At 48.0% G+C, this 18,801-nt stretch overlaps 1 protein-coding gene across 2 annotated transcripts in view; it reads right to left on the bottom strand.

Annotated features, from left to right (window-relative positions):
* Positions 1-18,801, bottom strand: part of SPSB1 (splA/ryanodine receptor domain and SOCS box containing 1) — a 36,172-nt gene extending 17,371 nt beyond the window's left edge. The window contains exon 1 of one of the 2 annotated variants that reach the window (XM_081871346.1): positions 18,632-18,801. The gene's annotated coding sequence lies outside the window, so the exon portion shown is untranslated. Of the gene's footprint in view, positions 1-18,373 lie in introns of both variants that reach the window. The other variant, XM_081871345.1, reaches the window with a different exon arrangement.

Here is an 18,801-nt window from a genome sequence, read left to right on the forward strand (position 1 = left end):
GACTCAAGCTTGGGAAACAAAGGAACTCCAGTTAGAGCTGTGTTCCCCAAACGTGGGTCTCCAGCTATTTTTGTGCCCCCAACTGTGGGTTAGGGCAGAAGTGGATTTAGAGCAGTGCAATTGGTTCCCCCGCACTGGCGCCAAGCCATGGGGGGGCACTGCAGGGCATTGCCACTATGGCGTAGTGCATGTGCAGAATGGTAAGCAGGGGACACTGAATTTTGGCCTCGCACAAGGCGATGCAGAAATATGAAAGGCCAAAGCCCACCCCTGGTGAGTTAGGGCTGCAGCATGGTGGTAGGACACCTGCCTTGCATGCAGAAGGTCCCAGGTTCCACCCCCACCCCCCGCACCTCCAGGCATGGCTGGGAATGCCCCCCCCCCATACAAAACTCCAGAGAGCTGCTGCCAGCCAGCATGGACAGCGCTGAGCCAGACAGGCCAATGATCTGACTCTTCCTGAGACAGGTGAGATCCAGCCTGGACCCTTTTGCATGGGAGGCAAGCCCTCAGCTATCGGATCTCGTGGGGAGAAACCCCAATACCACACATGGTCAGTATCGTCCTTACCCTGCCCTTTCCAGGAAGCTGATAAGACTGTCCACCGAACGTGGCCACTGCAGGCCTCGGTTTCCCCATTGGCATCACTCCCCTTGCTTGCATAAGAGGGGCAGCAGCAGCAGCAGCAGGCAAGCAACGATCACCGGCGTTGCCAAACAGGCTTGTGGGCGTCACATTCACAGCCACGGGTTTAAGCACAGAGGGAACTTAATTGTACGCTCTGAGAATGACATTTGGGGAATGTCATTCGTATCTGCCTTCTCACACCAGACTGGAGACGCGGCCAAACAAACAACCGGTTTGCAGAACCAACTTGGCCACACAACTTTGGCACTGTGGTTGGAGTTTGCCTGGAAAATGTTTTGGCGCTGCAGAATCAGAGGCTGCTAGGACACTACATGCGCAGTAACAATAAACTACGCGTTCTGGCTTCTTGTTAAAGTCTTGTGACACCTTAAAACCAAGTAATACATTCAGGGGGAAGGGAAGTGGAGTGGCTCTGGGGAACTAAATCAGCCTTGCATGCAGGATGTCCCAGGTTGCGTCCCTGAAAGCATCTCCAGGAGGGGCTGGAAGAGACCCCAGCCTGAAACCCTGGACAGCTGCTGCCAGCCGGTCAGTTGCCAAGACTGAGCTAGATAGACCAAGGGCCTGATTCAGTATAAGGCTGCTCCCAATGTTATTTATGGCGCGCGTTTTCATGGGCTTCATTGGATGCATTCACTTGCCTAACATGCAAAAGGTCCTGAGTCCAAATCCCGGCATCTTCCCTGCCTGAAACCTTAAGAGCTGCTGCCAGTTGGTGTACACAATACTGAGCTAGAGGGTCTGTTTCAGACAGAAATGGACAGAGTTGATTTAGGGGAGTTCTAAGCCAAGTAAGGGTGGCGCTGTGGATTAAACCACAGAGCCTAGGACTTGCCGATCAGAAGGTTGGCAGTTCAAATCCCCATGACGGGGTGAGCTCCCGTTGCTTGGTCCCTGCTCCTGCCAACCTAGCAGTTCAAAAGCACGTCAAAGTGCAAGTAGTTAAATAGGTACCGCTCTGGCAGGAAGGTAAACGGCATTTCCGTGCACTGCTCTGGTTCGCCAGAAGCGGCTTAGTCATGCTGGCCACGTGACCCGGAAGCTGTACGGCGGCTCCCTCAGCCAATAAAGCGAGACGAGTGCCGCAACCCCAGAGTCGGTCATGACTGGACCTAACTGTCAGGGGTCCCTTTACCTTTACCTTAAGCTAAGTAAAAGAAGTTTGGATGGGCCCTAGACTTTCTTCCTTGAACAAGGCAGTGACCAAGTCCCATTTGTGATTTTATCTTGCCAAACTTTTCCATATTATTATTATTTTAATTACAGTAAAACATACCCATGGGGGGTGGGGGAGATGGCAAGGAGAAACTAATACAAGTTCCGGAAAGGTTTGGGGCCAGAATTTGTGCCTTAGCAACACCCAAAGCGTTGGCATGGAATATCAGAAGCTGGGTGGAAGGCACACACATGAACAACATGACCCCCAAACTGCAAAGTTTTCTAGCTTAAAGCAAAAATGTGACCACTGTTAAAAGTTTTAAAAAGGAGGAGGAGACAGTGTGGTGCAGTGGTTACAGTGCTGGACAAAACACCTGGGAGACCGGGGTTTGAATTCCCACTCAGCTATGAAGCTCAGTGAGTGACTTTGGGCCACTCACTGTCTCTCACCCCAACCTACCTCACAAGGTTGTTGTGGGAATGAAATGAGAAGTGGGGAGAACCAGGTACTCCACCTTAGGTTCCTTAGAGGAAAAGGCGGGATTATATAAATGCAAATAAATACATAAAGTGTCTAGATTTCAGGGTTCTGGGAAACAGCTGGGAAACTCCCCATAGCTGCTGAAAAAAATAAATAAAGCCATCTTAAAAGTGCCATCCAAACCCACAAAGTTTGTTGTTGTTTTTATACAATAAGGAAGTGGCATTGTTAAGTAAGGTTGCAGCCCTGCCCTGACCAGTCCGGTCACATTTTAAAAAAAAAATTCTGTGCAACACCTGGATGAGGAAAGGAGGGGAGGTGCAAAGGTGAAGCAGGGGGGAAGGGAATGCTTCTGTCACCTGCAGGGCACCAGTCTAAAAAGGCAGGAAGCTAGAGAATAAACAAACACCCATTTGTGAAGAGCTTTTGTTATCACAGGATTTAAAATGCTAGCGGGATAATGCATTGTTTAAAGGAAGGCTGTGCACACGCCCTACATCTAAAGCATATGACTTGCCCCAATGAACTCTGGGAAGTGTAGTTTAAGAATGCTGGGAAGTGCCGCTCTGCTAGTGATAAAACTACAGCTCCCAGGACTCTTCGGGAGGAAGCCATGTGATTCAAGTGCACGAAGTATACACAGCATAGGGGCTTGGATCCATGCCTCTGGATCTGGCTTGTGGGCATACATTCAAACCTCTGGTATTTGCCTGGTTGGAAGGTAAAGGTAAAGGGACCCCTGACCATTACGTCCAGTCGTGACAGACTCTGGGGTTGTGGCGCTCATCTCGCTTTATTGGCCAAGGGAGCTGGCGTACAGCTTCCCGGACATGTGGCCAGCATGACTAAGCCGCTTCTGGTGAACCAGAGCAGCACACGGAAATGCCGTTTATCTTCCCGCCAGAGTGGTACCTATTTATCTACTTGCACTGGTGTGCTTTTGAACTGCTAGGTGGGCAGGAGCAGGGACTGAGCAACGGTTTTCCTTTATTTCCCCCCCAAAACCAGGCCGGGGAATCCAAACCAGGTCGGGGAACAGCGGGATGGCGGCGCTGCGCCTCCCCGCTGTCCCCCGAGCTTGTGGGGCTGCCCGATGTCTGCCCGAAGTGCGGGGTGCTCTGCTTCAGCATGCCCCGCGCTCCGTGCAGCAGGCTGCTATCCGCAGCCTAGGGAGCCCTATGGGAGCTTCCACAGGGCTCCCTAGGCTGTGGATGTCATCCCAAAGCGCCGGGCGCTCTGCTTCCTGCGCGCCCCGCGCTCCGGGAAGCAGGCTGCTATCCGCCGACTAGGGAGCCCTGCAGGAACTCCCGCGGGCTCCCCAGGCTTGCTGATAGCTTCCTGAAGCCTGGAGAGCGAGAGGGGTTGGTGTGCACTGACCCCTCTCGCTCTCCATGCTCCAGCGAAAGCCTGCATTCGCCCCATAGGACGTACACAGATTTCCCCTTCATTTTTGGAGGGGAAAAAGTGCGTCCTATAGGGCTAAAAATACGGTAAGTACTTAACCCGAGGTACCACTGTATTTGCGGGGAGAACAATGTACGCCACCCTTGAGAAAAAGGTGGGATAAAAATGCAGAAAGTAGACAAAATGAAGCTGCGATTCTCACAGTACTTTAACGGTCAGCCCTCCTGTGCAAGGACTATGTAGCCCTTTGATGGGACCACTTTCAGTACCCATGATAATGAAGGAAGCCACGGATGCTTAAAGAAGCATGATCCTGTTTTAAAATGCACAGGACAGGTGGGGTCTCAAAACCTTCCAACCTGGAGACATCATCCTCTGCTAAGAGAAGCTTCCTTGTTTAAAGGGGGGGTGGCTTTTTTTTGCCAATCTAAGCAATGCCAGGTAATTAAGGGGGGGGGAATCCCTCCTTGAAGTTGTTCAGGAAACTGACACACAGATTAGTCACAACCAGGATAAGAGTGAGAAGAGGACTTAGAAATCATCCAAGAACAACAGGCCAAAGGGGATTCTTCCTTATCATGAGCTGGGAATGTGCAGAGGGGTGGGGGTGGGGGTGGAATTCCTCCCCACTTCCGACAACCCGGCTGGTGAGGCAGCGTCCAGCAATGCGAGCACCCACTGATTTGGACAGACATGCCCAGGTTTTAGACACCCATCAGCAACACTTCCTATTGTTAAAGAGTCTGGAATTCACATCCCTGGGGAACTTGCAGCGCCACGGAATGCACATCCCCACATGACAAGTATGTTCTGCTACAGACTGTCTCCATTTGCGCAAGCCACCCGTAAGCTGCTAGCCGCCGTGAAAAAAATTTAATCTGGGTGGGGTTTTTTGTGATACAATTCACAGAAGGTCCCGCTGCAGCCTGGTGTTTCTGAAGGAGCCTTCACAGGTTCGCAAGCACCTGGAATTCACATTCCAGAAATCTCAGCTTTCGCCTAATTAAAAAAAAGAGGAAAAGCCACCAAGTTCCTAGCCCCTTACGATTGCAAAATGAAAGTGAGGGGTCGGTGTGGAGTGACATGGCACCCATTGTGAGCTGCTGATTAAGAACTTCTGCGGTTAAAAGGGTGGGGGCTTTAACCCGCTGACCTCCCCAGATGAGGAGGAGGAAGATGTAGAAAAGATGCTCTGCACGAGTGAATTATTAACGTGTTCGACAAAGACTGTGGAACTGCTTTTCTAAAAACAAACAAACAAAAAACAGTATGGGATAAGCACATCATATATATTATTGACTCCATCCACTCTTGTTGTTGTTTAGTCGTGTCCGAATCTTCGTGACCCCATGGACCAGAGCATGCCAGGGACTCCTGTCTTCCACTGCTTCCCGCAGTTTGGTCAGACTCAGGCTGGTAGCTTCGAGAACAGTGTCCAACCATCTTGTCCTCTGTCATCCCCTTCTCCTTGTGCCCTCAATCTTTTCCAACATCAGGGTCTTTTCCTGGGAGTCTTCGCTTCTCATGAGGTGGCCAAAGTATTGGAGCCTCAGCTTCAGGATCTGTCCTTCCAGTGAGCACTCAGGGCTGAATTCCTTCAGAATGGAGAGGTTTGATCTTCTTGCAGTCCATGGGACTCTGAAGAGTCTCCTCCAGCACCATAATTCAAAAGCATCAATTCTTCGGCAATCAGCCTTCTTTATGGTCCAGCTCTCACTTCCATACATCACTACTGGGAAAACCATAGCTTTAACTATACGGACCTTTGTTGGCAAGATGATGTTTCTGCTTCTTAAGATGCTGTCTAGGTTTGTCATTGCTTTTCTCCTAAGTAGCAGGCGTCTTTTAATTTCGTGACTGCTGTCACCATCTGCAGTGATCAAGGAGCCCAAGGAAGTAAAATCTCTCACTGCCTCCATTTCTTCCCCTTCCCCTTCTATTTGCCAGGAGGTGATGGGACCAGTGGCCATGACCTCTTAAGTGACACCAAAGAACCATCAATTGCAGGCTACTGTAGTCAACCACTTAGGAGGTCTTAGTTAAGCTTAGTCCTGACATCACACCAAACCATGGCTTAGGAATGGCTGCAGCTAAGCGGTCAAGCATCTGCTTTGCATGCGGAAAGTCCCAGGCTTCTCCATGTAAAGCTGGGGAAAGCATTTATCTGAAACGTTGAAAAGTTGCTGCCATTCAAAACATACACTTCTGATCTAGAAGGGCCAATGGTCTGGGCTCAGTAAAAGGTTGCTTCCTGTTTTCCAAAGCTTTAGCGTGGATCGGTGCAATGTCCACATGAAAAACTTTATCACATTCCACATGAACAAACCATTGCTCACATTGCATGTGAACAAACCATCACTCACATTCCATGTGAACAAACCATCGCTCACATTCCACGTGAACAAACCATTCTTTTCAAACAGTAATTAAAAAACCAGGTAATCAAAGGAATTTGGAACCCTAATTTGTGCACGTGTGATGCCAACAGGGCGCAACCAATCTCCTACAAATAATGCATGAAAGCCTCTAAGCTAGTTGGGGGGCGTGGCAAATGGTTTGCCAATTTAAAATTAAGGGAAGGAGGCCATGAACACTCTACAAGGAGGGAAGACCCCAATGCACCGTCACCAGCTCTTCTTCCCACACAATCTACGGACTATAGCATGTCACACCAAAGACAGAAGGCTACCAAAACAGCAGGCGAAGAGGCTGCCTCCAGGGGACTCAAGGCAAGTAGTCCAGGCAGAAGACTCACACTCCAAAAAGGTTGCTTCATCAGCCTTCAATGTTACGCAACTCAATTACAGAAAATTAAGATGCTAGGTAGGCAGAGATAACAAAATTAGCTGTGTTGGCTCATTGCAGAAAGAGAAAGAGAAAAACCCAGACCCATCGAGTAATACCTCTATTAGGAGGAGCTAAAAAGAATCCTAAAAGAAGAATGCTTCAGAGCTCATCTGGAGTCTTTGTCAAGCTGGAAGTTAAGCAAAATGTGGGGTGGGAAGGGGGAGAGAGACCCCCTCCCTTTTTATTTTAAGATTAATCCAACATGCACTTGGGTATATTCATCTTCGCTCAGATTATCCCTCCTGCTTTTTACTTAACATTCAGCTTGAGAAAGAGCCCTGGCAAACCTGAAAGCTTGCTCACTTCTTTGTGATTTTTTTTTTTTTTTTTTGGTATACATCTTTGTGAATATCTTTTTTGCCAAGATATTCCTATTTTACTCAAGAGGATAGGAAAAGATGGACCAATCCTGGGCAAAGAGGACCGTGTATGCAGATTCTAATGCTCCATTTTGCACACATTGCAAAATCCAGATACTCTTAAAAATCAGGATTTAGAACTTCTGCTGTTAAAAACAGAGCACCCTTGATTTAAAAGAAACCCTATTTTCTACTTCCAGAGGATCCTCTGCAGTTCCTGGGAAGCTTCCAGTGAGGCAGTATGGAAGAGCTGTTACAAGGTGAGTGTTTGAACCTATATGTGTGTCCAGCACTCATGTGTATTGCTACACACTATTACTAACAGGTCTGGGACATTTTGCTAGAGTTATGACATGCATCTTTTATATATAAAAGATTTGTTTACCCTTAATCTTATAACCCCATAAAGTTGGTTTATTGGACAGCAACGTTGCAATATAACAGGCTTCCTCAACCTCGGCCCTCCAGATGTTTTTGGCCTACAACTCCCATGATTCCTAGCTAGCAGGACCAGTGGTCAGGGATGATGGGAATTGCAGTCTCAAAACATCTGGAGGGCCAAGGTTGAGGAAGCCTGCAATATAAGATATTTGGGATAAGTAATTTGTTCAGACACATATATTCCTTTGTTCTATCGTCCATTTCCTACAAGTACCTGTCTGCTAGTTATTCTGTTTACCTTACTTAGCTGATAGTTGAAATAATATAATCCAAGTGAGAAATGACTAACTGATTATCTTTGTTTGCCAAGTTCAAAGTTTATCTTACTATTGTCTATGTGGAGCCCATTCTTCTTACAGGAAACACAAATTAAATTTTGCTAGTAAAACGAGATCACCGTGCTCATCTTTACATAAAGTCTTAAGAGATCAGAAAGGCTTCCAGGATGCATTTTAGGATAAGGCCCGATACCTGCTTCAAGAAAGTTAACTGAGGGGGTATATGATATCAAATGCACTGATGCTACAATCTACAGTGATAAACCACTGAAAGAGTTCAGATTGTCAGACACTATTATGGAGCCACACCTACACAGCTTCAGAAATCTCACTGAATCATGGGCCTAAGGACAGAATAATGCCATACCTCACAGGGCTGTTGTAAAATTACCGCTGAGATAGAAATTAGTGTAGAAGACAAACCACATGGTCTCTGCCAGGGGGCAAGACCAAGGCTAGGGAATCCTGAGTGGCAGCCCCTGTCCTGAAACTAAGGGGCTTGTCGCAACCACAGCCCCACACAGCACGAACTTGCCTGGTCTTGTTTTCAAGCCGTCACTGTGAGTGACCTTGTGCATTCTAGAGGGATGGCCTGTAAGCGGACACTGTTTACACAGCAGTGTGCTGTCCCCAGCCATAGGAATAAAGCGCTCTGCTCAACACCTGTGCCTGTAGAACCAAAGAATGGAAATTCTGATGGCTGCAGCGATGAGGTTTATTTTTTTTAGTGAGCATGGCGCACTGGAAAGGGGGGAAAATTAAGGCGGATTCGCATATGCATTGGCGACCCAGAACAATCACAACTGCAAGAAAAGATTCTTGCACAACGGTGAGAGAAATCTGTGCTGGCAAGGTGGCAAAATCCAGTTTATTTTGCAGAAAGCAACATCATTCTTATTATTGCTGACCGAAGGAGGAATGACCGCTGGGAGGAGTTGAGAGACAAACGCCATGGTGCATCTGCAGGAGCACAAGAAGATGCTTTCATCTGTCCCGGCTGCAACAAAACATGTCTCTCCTGTCTCCATCTCTACATCTACAGCAGGCTGCAACCTTCCAACAGATTCACCCCCCAAAGGAGCACTCCTCCGTTGTTGAGACAGACAGATGCCAATAACCTCAGGGCAAGGCATCAAAATCGTATCCAGCAGGAATTCAGTTTAGCATGCCTGCACACTGTCACATGCTTCCATAGGTCTTTGTTTTAATCAATAAAGGCTGGAATCTTGCATACTTTAAAAAGAAAAAGAAAAGAAAAGAAAGGAACTCAAAAGGTAATGTTCTCAGGAAGCTGACCGAGTGCTCCATGTGCAACTGCAGGAAAGTGCTCAGCTTTCAAGAGCTCTTAGCACCTCGCATCCATCACCTTGGAAATTCACTTTGCTGAGCAGTAAATGGGCTCCTTGCCCCAGCAGCAGAAAAGCACTTGCTTTGCATAGCAAAGGTAGAAGGTTCAATCCTCTTGTCTCTAGTTAAGATGATCATATAACAGGTGCCAGGAAAGACTGTTTACCTGAGAGTCGCTGCCTGTCAGAGCAGACAGCACTGGGTTAGATGGCCCAAGGGTCAGACTCATGCAAGTTAATGCTCTGCTTCAGGGATACTTTAAACTATAAACAAGCCTCTGTTCCACAAACAGTGGGATCATTTATTTTTAAGGGGGAGACTTAAAATGGAAGTATGGTGAGCCTGCCAACCAATCAAGTTGCCTGGTTTGCATGCCACACTAAACAATGGTTTGTTAGACTACAACTTAGTGCCATGCATGAACCCTGCACAATAGCTTAGGCCCAGGGGTCAGCAAACTTTTTCAGCAGGGGGCTGGTCCACTGTCCCTCAGACCTTGTGGGGGGCCAGACTATATTTGGGGGGGGGGGAATGAACGAATTCCTATGCCCCACAAATAACCCAGAGATGCATTTTAAATAAAAGGACACTTTCTACTCATGTAAAAACACGCTGATCCCAGACCATCCACCAGCCAGATTTTAGAAGGCGATTGGGCCTCATCCGGCCCCCGGGCCTTAGTCTGCCTACCCATGAGCTTAGCTATGGCTTGCTTACTGCTAACAAACCACAATCTGAAACCATGGCTTGTTGTCAGTTGATGAGTCTTGATTTGCCTAATTGGCCGAGTAGTTACATGTGAACCCAGTACCATCCCTTAAAAATGCCCCCCCATCCTGCCACAGACTCACGCCAAGCTACAAAGGCATGAGGAGCTGGAAAACGACCCAAACCTTGGAATAAGATGGTCTGTTAAAATAAACCACAGCTTAAACAAACCATGGTTTAGCATCAGGCATTAACCAGAAGAAAAGCTGCTTGATGTAATTTGTTGCAAACTCTAGCAGAAGGGTCTGCAGAGCAGTCCATGCACCACACAAAAACTGGCATTCATAGAGCTGAGGCACAATAGGCAATGTCTTCTTGGTGGTGGTGCCAGGACTGTCTCACACTGCTTGGGGCTGCTGATTCACCTGGCTTGCTGCTCTCTTTTAGGTCTTTCAACACCATATATATTAAGAACACAGGAAGGTGCCTTACGCTGAGTCAGATTGTCGGTCCACTTAACTCAGTATTGCCTACACTGGCTGGCAGCAGCTCTTCAGGGTTTCACACAGGAGATGTTCCGAGTTCTACCTGGAGATGCCAGGGATTGAACCTGGGACCTTCTGTCTGCAAAGCAGATGCTTTACCAACTGAGCTATGGCCCCTCCTGAATTCACATTAGCTTCTAATTAATACCCCTGACGCATCTGCAGATGTTTGCAATAGAACTCCATCACAACCACCTGTTGATGTTCCTTTTAAAAATATCTTGCTGCTTATTGTTATAAAGGACATACCATTTCATTGTTTTGTCTACAGTGGACTATTTTCTATTGTGCGAATGCCTCCCGCCAAAAATCTTTGTAGAAAAGCAAAACCAAGGGGAGAGGAGACTCAGCTAACAATTTTTTAAAAAATGACCTAGCCTAGCAGTTCTCAAACTTTTCTGCGCCCACAAAGCACATGAAAATTGCAGGTGGTCTTAGTGAACGACTTAACAATTTTGCCGCCTGCTGAAATAGTTGTAACACTCTGTGCTGGGCACTGTATGATTTCTAACTGCATTTTTTATTGCTCCTTTTATTTCCCATATATTGCAGTCTTATCGCATTACGATGTGCATCCCGCAAATCAAATTGTGATGCAATAAAATTCAATGTATAAGAAATCTAATACAAATATTTGATGCAGGTGTGCCACAGACCCCCTGAATGAAGCTTGTGGGTGATTGGTGGTCTCTGAACCACAGTTTTGGGAACCTCCAGCTGAGTTTGATACTTATTCCAAGCCTGTTGCATCTCTAAATAGATTCAAAGGCAAGTAAGAGATGACATGATAGAAGAGGCGGCAGCGCAGAGAAAGTGGATAGGGAGAAAGTTTTATTTCTCTATCATAACACAAGAAATTGTGGACATCCAGTGAGGTTGAATAATGGAGGATTCAGGACAGATTAAAAAATGACTTATTGTTCACCTGTGGAACTCCCTCCCACAAGGATGGCCACTAATCAGGGTGGCTTAGACAAATTCACAGAGAAAGCTATTGTCAGCTACTAGCCAGGATGGTTAAGCTTTGCCCTCCGTAGTTGGAGGCAGGAATGCTTCCGGATACCAGATGCTGGAAACCAGGGGAGAGTGATGTCTTCTGATCAGGTCCAGATGTTTCAGTGGGAAACCTGCATGGCCTTTGAAAGAACAGGATGCTGAACTGCATGGGCCACTGGCCTGATCCAGCAGGCATTCTTCTGCAGGGATGCATTGAAGCAAGACTGAACAAACCTCCCCCTGCCAAAACAACAACAACACAAGAGCACACCCACAGCCAAAGGTGCAGATGGCACAGCAGGGTAACTGTTCACGGCTGCTGCACTATTGAGTCTGGGGTGCACGATTCCTTGCCATAAGTGTGCATTTAAGAAGCAAGTAGAGACGAGACAGAAATTCGTTTGGAACGTGTCAGCCGCAGCCTCCAAACATGCACCAAACATTCCCCCCGCTTTTGCTTTTCCATGGAAGCGTGACTCTTCCTTTAAACCCCTTCCAGTTGCCCATCTGCACTCTATGCTTAAAGCAATGCCATGTGACTTTAAGCAGCAATGGCTTCCCCCCAAAGGATTCTGGGAGCTGGAGTTTGTTTTGGTTTCCCCCCATAGGTTTTATTAAAGTGCAGTCGTTGCATCACCATGGTACCTCGGGTTACATACGCTTCAGGTTACAGACGCTTCAGGTTACAGACTCCGCTAACCCAGAAATAGTACCTTGGGTTAAGAACTTTGCTTCAGGATGAGAACAGAAATCGCGCAGTAGCGGCACGGCGGCAGCAGGAGGCCCCATTAGCTAAAGTGGTCTTCAGGTTAAGAACAGTTTCAGGTTAAGAAAGGACCTCTGGAACACATTAATTACTTAACCTGAGGTACCACTGTATTGGACTGGGACCCGGGAGACCAGGATTCAAATCACCTGACTGGCCATGAAGCTCCCTGAGTGTGACCTTGGGCCAATCCCTGCCTCGCAGGGTTGTTGTGTGGGGATTAAATGAGGAGAGAGAGAACCATGCACGCCACCTTTAGCTCCTTGGGGAAAGAGATGGGTTATAAATAAACAGGTCAGGACAGACACACCCACACAATCGAGGTTTTGTAAAGATCAACATGAAAAACTGAGAGATGTGCTTCTCCCTCATAAGGTTAGGATCATTCAATGAAGCTGGACTGTGGGAAATCCATGACAGGCTTTTGTTTTTTATCACAGCGCATAGTTACGGAATTCACTCCCTTGACATGGAAGGTAAAGGTAAAGGGACCCCTGACCATTAGGTCCAGTTGTGACCGACTCTGGGGTTGCAGCGCTCATCTCGCTTTACTGCCCGAGGGAGCCGGCGTACAGCTTCCGGGTCATTTGGCCAGCATGACTAAGCTGCTTCTGGCGAGCCAGAGCAGCGCACGGAAACGCCGTTTACCTTCCGCTGGAGCGGTACCTATTTATCTACTTGCACTTTGACGTGCTTTCGAACTGCTAGGTTGGCAGGAGCTGGAACTGAGCAACGGGAGCTCACCCCGTTGCGGGGATTCGAACTGCTAACTTTCTGATCAGCAAGTCCTAGGCTCTGTGGTTTAACCCACAGCGCCACCTGCATTCCTCCCTTGACATGTAGTGATGGCTTTATAGGAGGATTACAGAGGTCCGTGGAGAAATCTACGGACCACAACGGATATGTTTGATCAACCTGCACTCTGTGCCTCTGAACCCTGCTTGCTGAGAATCACAGGTGGGGAGAATTCTGATGCACTCAGGTCCTGCTTCCCACTGGGGCATGTGGCTGGCGACTGTGAGGACAGGGTCCCTGGCTACATGCCCCCCCCCTTTGGCCTGATGCCTATGCCACCCCATCTGCTGATGTGAGCAGTTCATCCAACTGGTTTGAGAGCGCCACTTGCACTGAGCATTGCACATGGTGCGCTGGAGGAGGGTGCACGCCCCGCCCAGAGCTATGCATTGCACAAGACCGTATAGAGGAAGAGGGGAAACCAGGCACAGAAGCAATTAGAGGCCCTGCAAGTCACACAAGGAAACCGGGGTCATCTGGGTTCGGGACAGGACAAGGAGAGAGAGAGAGAGAGAGAGAGAGAGAGAGAGAGAACGAACCGAAGATCGCATCTTGCTTCCTAGTAATAAATTAGCACACTTGTCTTGTTCCTCGGATACGACATGCTGTTCTCCAATTCTAAGACAAAGGCCTTTTCAGGTTTTATTTAAATGCGTCGACTGCCAGACCTGAAGTTACAGGAAGAGAAAGGATTCCCTCGCCCCCAATAGAGCTAGCTAGAGGAACCAAGAGTCTGAAGTAATTCAAGCTTTTCCTAGGTTCCTATGGAGAGTGTGACGAGGGGCGTGGCTTGGAGAGAACTCCAGGGGCCACACAGAAAGGCTTGGAGGGCCAGAGACGCCCCTGCGCTTGTAAGTGAACGTACAACACGCCAGCTTCCCAGGCAGCTCTCAGAACCAGGATTTCTCTGCCCCAGCTGAAAGGGCCTCTCCCAGTCAGTGTAGTTGACACTGAACCAGATGGACCAATCGCTTGACTCAAGAGAAAGCAGGTTTCCTGTGCTGCTGTGACTTGGGCGCATTGCAAAATTGGATACATGGCATGCTTCCTCCAGAAGATTTCTTAGACATGTCACCGGGACCCCTCTGTGACTCAGCACACATACTAAATAAATACTGCTCTCCCTTCAAGGATGGGCTTTTGTTTCTGTTTTACTCTGAAAGCTGAAGCGACCTCACCTGCGTTGCGGAGTAGAACACCCTGACCTCTGGCCCTGGGAAGTGTTTCTCTGCAACACGCTAATTGTCCCGGCCTGCCGATAAAACGAAGCATGCTGTTGCTCAACCCTGCAGCTAATTGTTGGGGACAATTACAGGGCGCCCGCCCAACCCTCAGCTGCAGGCTTCTCACGGGAAAAATGGCCTCTGGCACTTTCATCAGAACTGCCCAGCGAGACGGGTGAGACAACCGGCTGTACTCAGTGCTAGTCCTACTCACTAGCAGACCCCTCAGAATGAATGGCCAGGAACCACCTCTAGCCCCATTCATTTCAATGGGTCTACTTGGAGCAGGACTTAAAAGTTAGAGACAACTTAACAGCAGAACGGCAAAATTTTCTTTTTTAAAAAAATTAGAAGCCAGATTTTCACAAGAAGTCTCATGCGCTTGACTACTCTCTGTTAAGGCTACAAGGTTGTAAATTACCATACTTTTCTGTGTATAAGACTAGGTTTTTTAATTTAAAAATTCTGTTCAAAATTGTGGGCCGTCTTCTACACGGATACAATCTCCCTCCATTTTCTCAATTTGGAGTCCCCCAAAATAGGGGGCGTCTTATACAGGGGGGGCGTGATATACACGTAAAAATGCGGTATTAATTATTATTAATAATAATAATTGAATTTATATACTGCCCTATACCTGGGGGTCTCAGGGCAGTTCACAGAATAATGTTTGGAAGGCAGAGAAAGAGGTAGTGATTTGGGCATCTGGCTTCAAGGAACATAGGAAACTGTCTTATACCAAGGTCAGGCAAGTTGTCCATCTAGTTCAATATTGTCTACACTGGCTGGCAGCAGCTCACCAGGGTTTCAGCCAGGACTCTTTCCCAGCCCTACCTGGAAACACTGGAGTTTGAACCTGGGACCTTCTGCATGCAAAGCAGATGCTCTGTCCCCTTATCTTTCAAGTGGTTTGGACTCCTTCACATGCCATGGCTTCAATACCTATAAAGCTGTTGTACTGCCGAGAGCAACTGGCACAAATTCAGTCAACAAGGCAGCATGAACAGGACCTGAACAGGAAACATCCTAGCTGACAGATCAGTCTTCCTTATACTACATGCAGTGCCAGCCCAGCCAGATGTGGTGCAGATGTTTTGGACCACAACTTCCATCAGCCACAGATGACACAGTTGATGGACTCGCCTCCACATTGTTCCATTGAACCATGTTTAGCTAGTGATATATCGCGATGTAGCAAACCAGAAATCACCCACCCCTAATGGGCTCTCACTTCTGAAACATCTGGAGGGCACCAGGTTGGCAAAGGAACCACTGGCAAAGCGTTGGGTCCTAGCAGAATACTTTCATTGGACACACACCTCAAGGGCAGAAGCTATGGTTTTCCATACTACGGTCTGTTTTTCTTTTTTACAAAACAAATGTATTTTCTATATCTATATGAGAAAGACAATATATATTCTCTCTTAATATGTAATATGGGGGGGGGAATAGGGCTGTGATGTTTCAAACCACTTCAGCTACTAGGTGAATAGAAAAAAACTTTAAAAAAGTTCCCCTAAAATCAGACAGATCCCCCCCCCATGCAAGTAATTCAAGGTATTTGTCCTAGGAGAGGCATCCCTGCCTTCACATCTATAAAGGAATGCCTTTCCTCAACAATATATGCAGGACATGTACATTCACCATCTAAATTAGGAGTGGGGAACTTTGGATCTCCTCATGTTGGACTCCAATTCCCATCAGACCCAGTCAGTATGCTCAATGGTCAGGAATGGTGCGAGTTTTAGTTCAGCAGCAGCCAGCGGGTCCACAGGTTCTGGTCTAAAGGCTCCCTGGAGCTGGGAGCACCATCCAGAAAAAGGAGGCTCACTGTTGTATCTCTGCACGAGTGCCTGCTCTGGCTTTTAATTTAATCAAACATGGCCGGGAATAATGATAATAATAATTTGTTATTTATACCCTGCCCATCTGGCTGGGTTTCCCCAGCCGCTCTGGGCGGCTTCCAACAGAATATTAAAATATAGTGGTACCTCTGGTTAAGAACTTAATTTGTTCTGGAGTCCGTTCTTAACCTGAAACTGTTCTTAACCTGAGGTACCATTTAGCTAATGGGGCCTCCCACTGCCACCATGCCGCCGCAGCGCAATTTCTGTTCTCATCCTGGAGCAAAGTTCTTAACCCAAGGTACTATTTCTGTGTTAGCGGAGTCTGTAACCTGAAGCGTCTGTAACCCGAGGTACCACTGTACAATAGTCCATTAAACATTAAAAGCTTCCCTAAACAGGGCTGCCTTCAAATGTCTTCTAAAAGTCTGGTAGTTGTTTTTCTCTTTGACATCTGGTGGGAGGGTTTTCCACAGGGTGGGTGCCACTACCGAGAAGGCCCTCTGTCTGGTTCCCTGTAACTTGGCTTCTCGCAGCGAGGAAATCTGCTGCCTTTCCGATGGTGGTGGACTAACAACTCCCATCCGCCCCAGTCAGTGTAGCCAATAGTCAGGGGCAATGGGAGTTGTAGTCCTGCAACACCTCTAAGTCACCACATTGGCTATCTGTGATGTAAACACCTTTTTTACGCTTTGTCCTTCTGAACTTCTTTGTAAAAAACAACCCTTACCTGCAGATCCAGTCAAATTCAATCAACTAAAAGCTAACCTGATTAATAGAAATAGACATACAGATAGGGATCCCGCCCCCGACACACACTTCAGAGAATGAAGCAAAGTCGGGGGGGGGGTGTCATAAAGGGCGCAAGAGCAGGAAAATTGCTCACTGCAACCTCTCTGTCTCGTAGAACTGATGGGAGAAGTCAGGACCTAGCTTAGCACTGCCTGCACTGACTGGCAGCAGCTCACCAGGCTTTCCAACAGGGAGTCTCTCCCAGGCCTGCCTGGAGAGACAGGGGATTGAAAGTGGGACATTCTGCATGAAAAGCATGTGCTCTGCCACCAAGCTACACAGCTGACCCATGAGCTCAATTTGGGACACAGGTAAAGGATGCCGAAGAACAGGCCCCAGGCTGATGGGAGCTGCGGTCTAAACAAAAACATCTGGTGCTCCTGGGTAACAGCAAACGCTTTTGCAAAAGCAATCAGGCAGGCTCCAACTTTTCAAATGCTGGTTCTTCTCCTCTCTTCACTCCACTCCTGCCCCAAACAAGCAAGCCCCACGGAGATATTTCCGAGCCCCTTTCTATAGGGATTCAGCAAGAGGGCAGCTGGATCCCCAGCTCAGCCCAGTGGCTTGGTGGGTGGCCTGGGGCAAGTCATTCTCCAGATGTACAGAGAGAATGGAAAAGCATCCGAAGTTTGGAAGGTTCCCAGGGTCTGGGAAACATGACGATGGCACCAAATGCTTTTTCAGAAATGTTTTCTCAAGGAGGCCAGTTCCAGATAGGATGCAGAAACCAGACACTGGTGCGAACGGTGGCTCCCCAGAGGCCTACCTCGCAGGGGTGATGGGAAGATCGAGCAGGCAGAAAGGGGGGAAAGTGCCCACATGAGCATCTGAGAGTCAAGTTAAGTTTGCTTCTGTAAGAGCAACTGTTTTAAGAGACCTCGAGAATGCCTGAAATATCTGTCAAAGAGCTGCCACTTCTAGTCGTGCTAAGATCTAATAAAAACTACACGGCCAGAGTGAGATCCAGCTGTCACCCTTTCCGATTGCAATTTCAATGGGAGGGTCTATGATCAAAGGGAATCAAAACTCCCAATGAGAAGAACTGTGGCTCAGCGGGAGAACGCTTAGCTCTGCATGCCACAGGTACAATTCTCAGCCTCTCCAAGCGGGGCAGAAGCCCCAGAGGAACAGCTGCCAGCCAGAGTAGACAATACTGAGCAAAGATCTGACTTAGAAGAAAGCAGCTGCTCCCAAGTTCCTAGAAGTGCTTTCAGGTATCGGTTATACAGGCAGCCACGAGTAGGAAGAAATAAATGTTTTTCCTGGCTTTTAGCAAACACACACACCAAATCGCCAATCTGCTCAACTTTTTGGAACATGCATAAGGCCATCCCAGGGTTTGTCAGCTCCAAAATTATCCCACAGCCGCACTTCTTTCTGCAAGACCATTCATACCACGATCCTGTACTTACTTAGTAAAATAGACACACGGACAGGACTTTTTTAAGAGTCAAGGAAGTGTCCCCAAGACTGCTGTCTCAACATTATGCCATTTCAAAAGCAAAGAAATAAGCAAAAGGGCATGTTTATTTTGCTAAAGGGTTTTCAGCCCCTTACAACAACATCAGGGCAAGTCAAACATTCGGCGAATCCATTGATCCGGAGAGGATCTGCATTCACACGCAGCTAAAGGGGCACCGACTCCGAATCAAGAGACTCCAAGTTTACGGTAACAGGGGAGGGGCAGGGGGGAAAACACAACTCCCTTTCTCGGATATATCCCACCACTTTCCGGTCTTACCTCCCAACAAATCCGGGGCACACCATTCCGAGGTAAATCTTTTTTATTATTATTCCTCCCGAAGCCTGCTCATGGATCAGAGGTTTTGTTGGCGGGGGTTGCAAAATAAGGCTTATCGTCAACTCTGCGGTTGCAGGACAGTTGGGTTCTTTTTCCTCCTCCTACCCTGAACAAAGCGGCCAAAGAGTCTTGCGAGCAATATTGCAAATCTCTCTGTGTGTGTGTGTGCGTGCATGCACACGAGCTCGGAGCATGTACCTCGGGGTGGGTTGCAAACTCCGTGGACGACGAAGGCGGCAGCGAAGCCCCGGGTCTCTCGGATCGCCTTCACTCCCAGCGCTCCCCGCCTTGAATCCGACGCCAGGCCAGAGTCTCCGCTACTAAGAAGCCGAGCAGCGTCGCGTCACATGGGCTCCAAATAACCTCCC

The sequence above is a fragment of the Podarcis erhardii genome, assembly GCF_964252035.2.
Source record: "Podarcis erhardii genome assembly, chromosome: 7".
NCBI classification, from domain to species: Eukaryota; Metazoa; Chordata; class Lepidosauria; order Squamata; family Lacertidae; genus Podarcis; species Podarcis erhardii.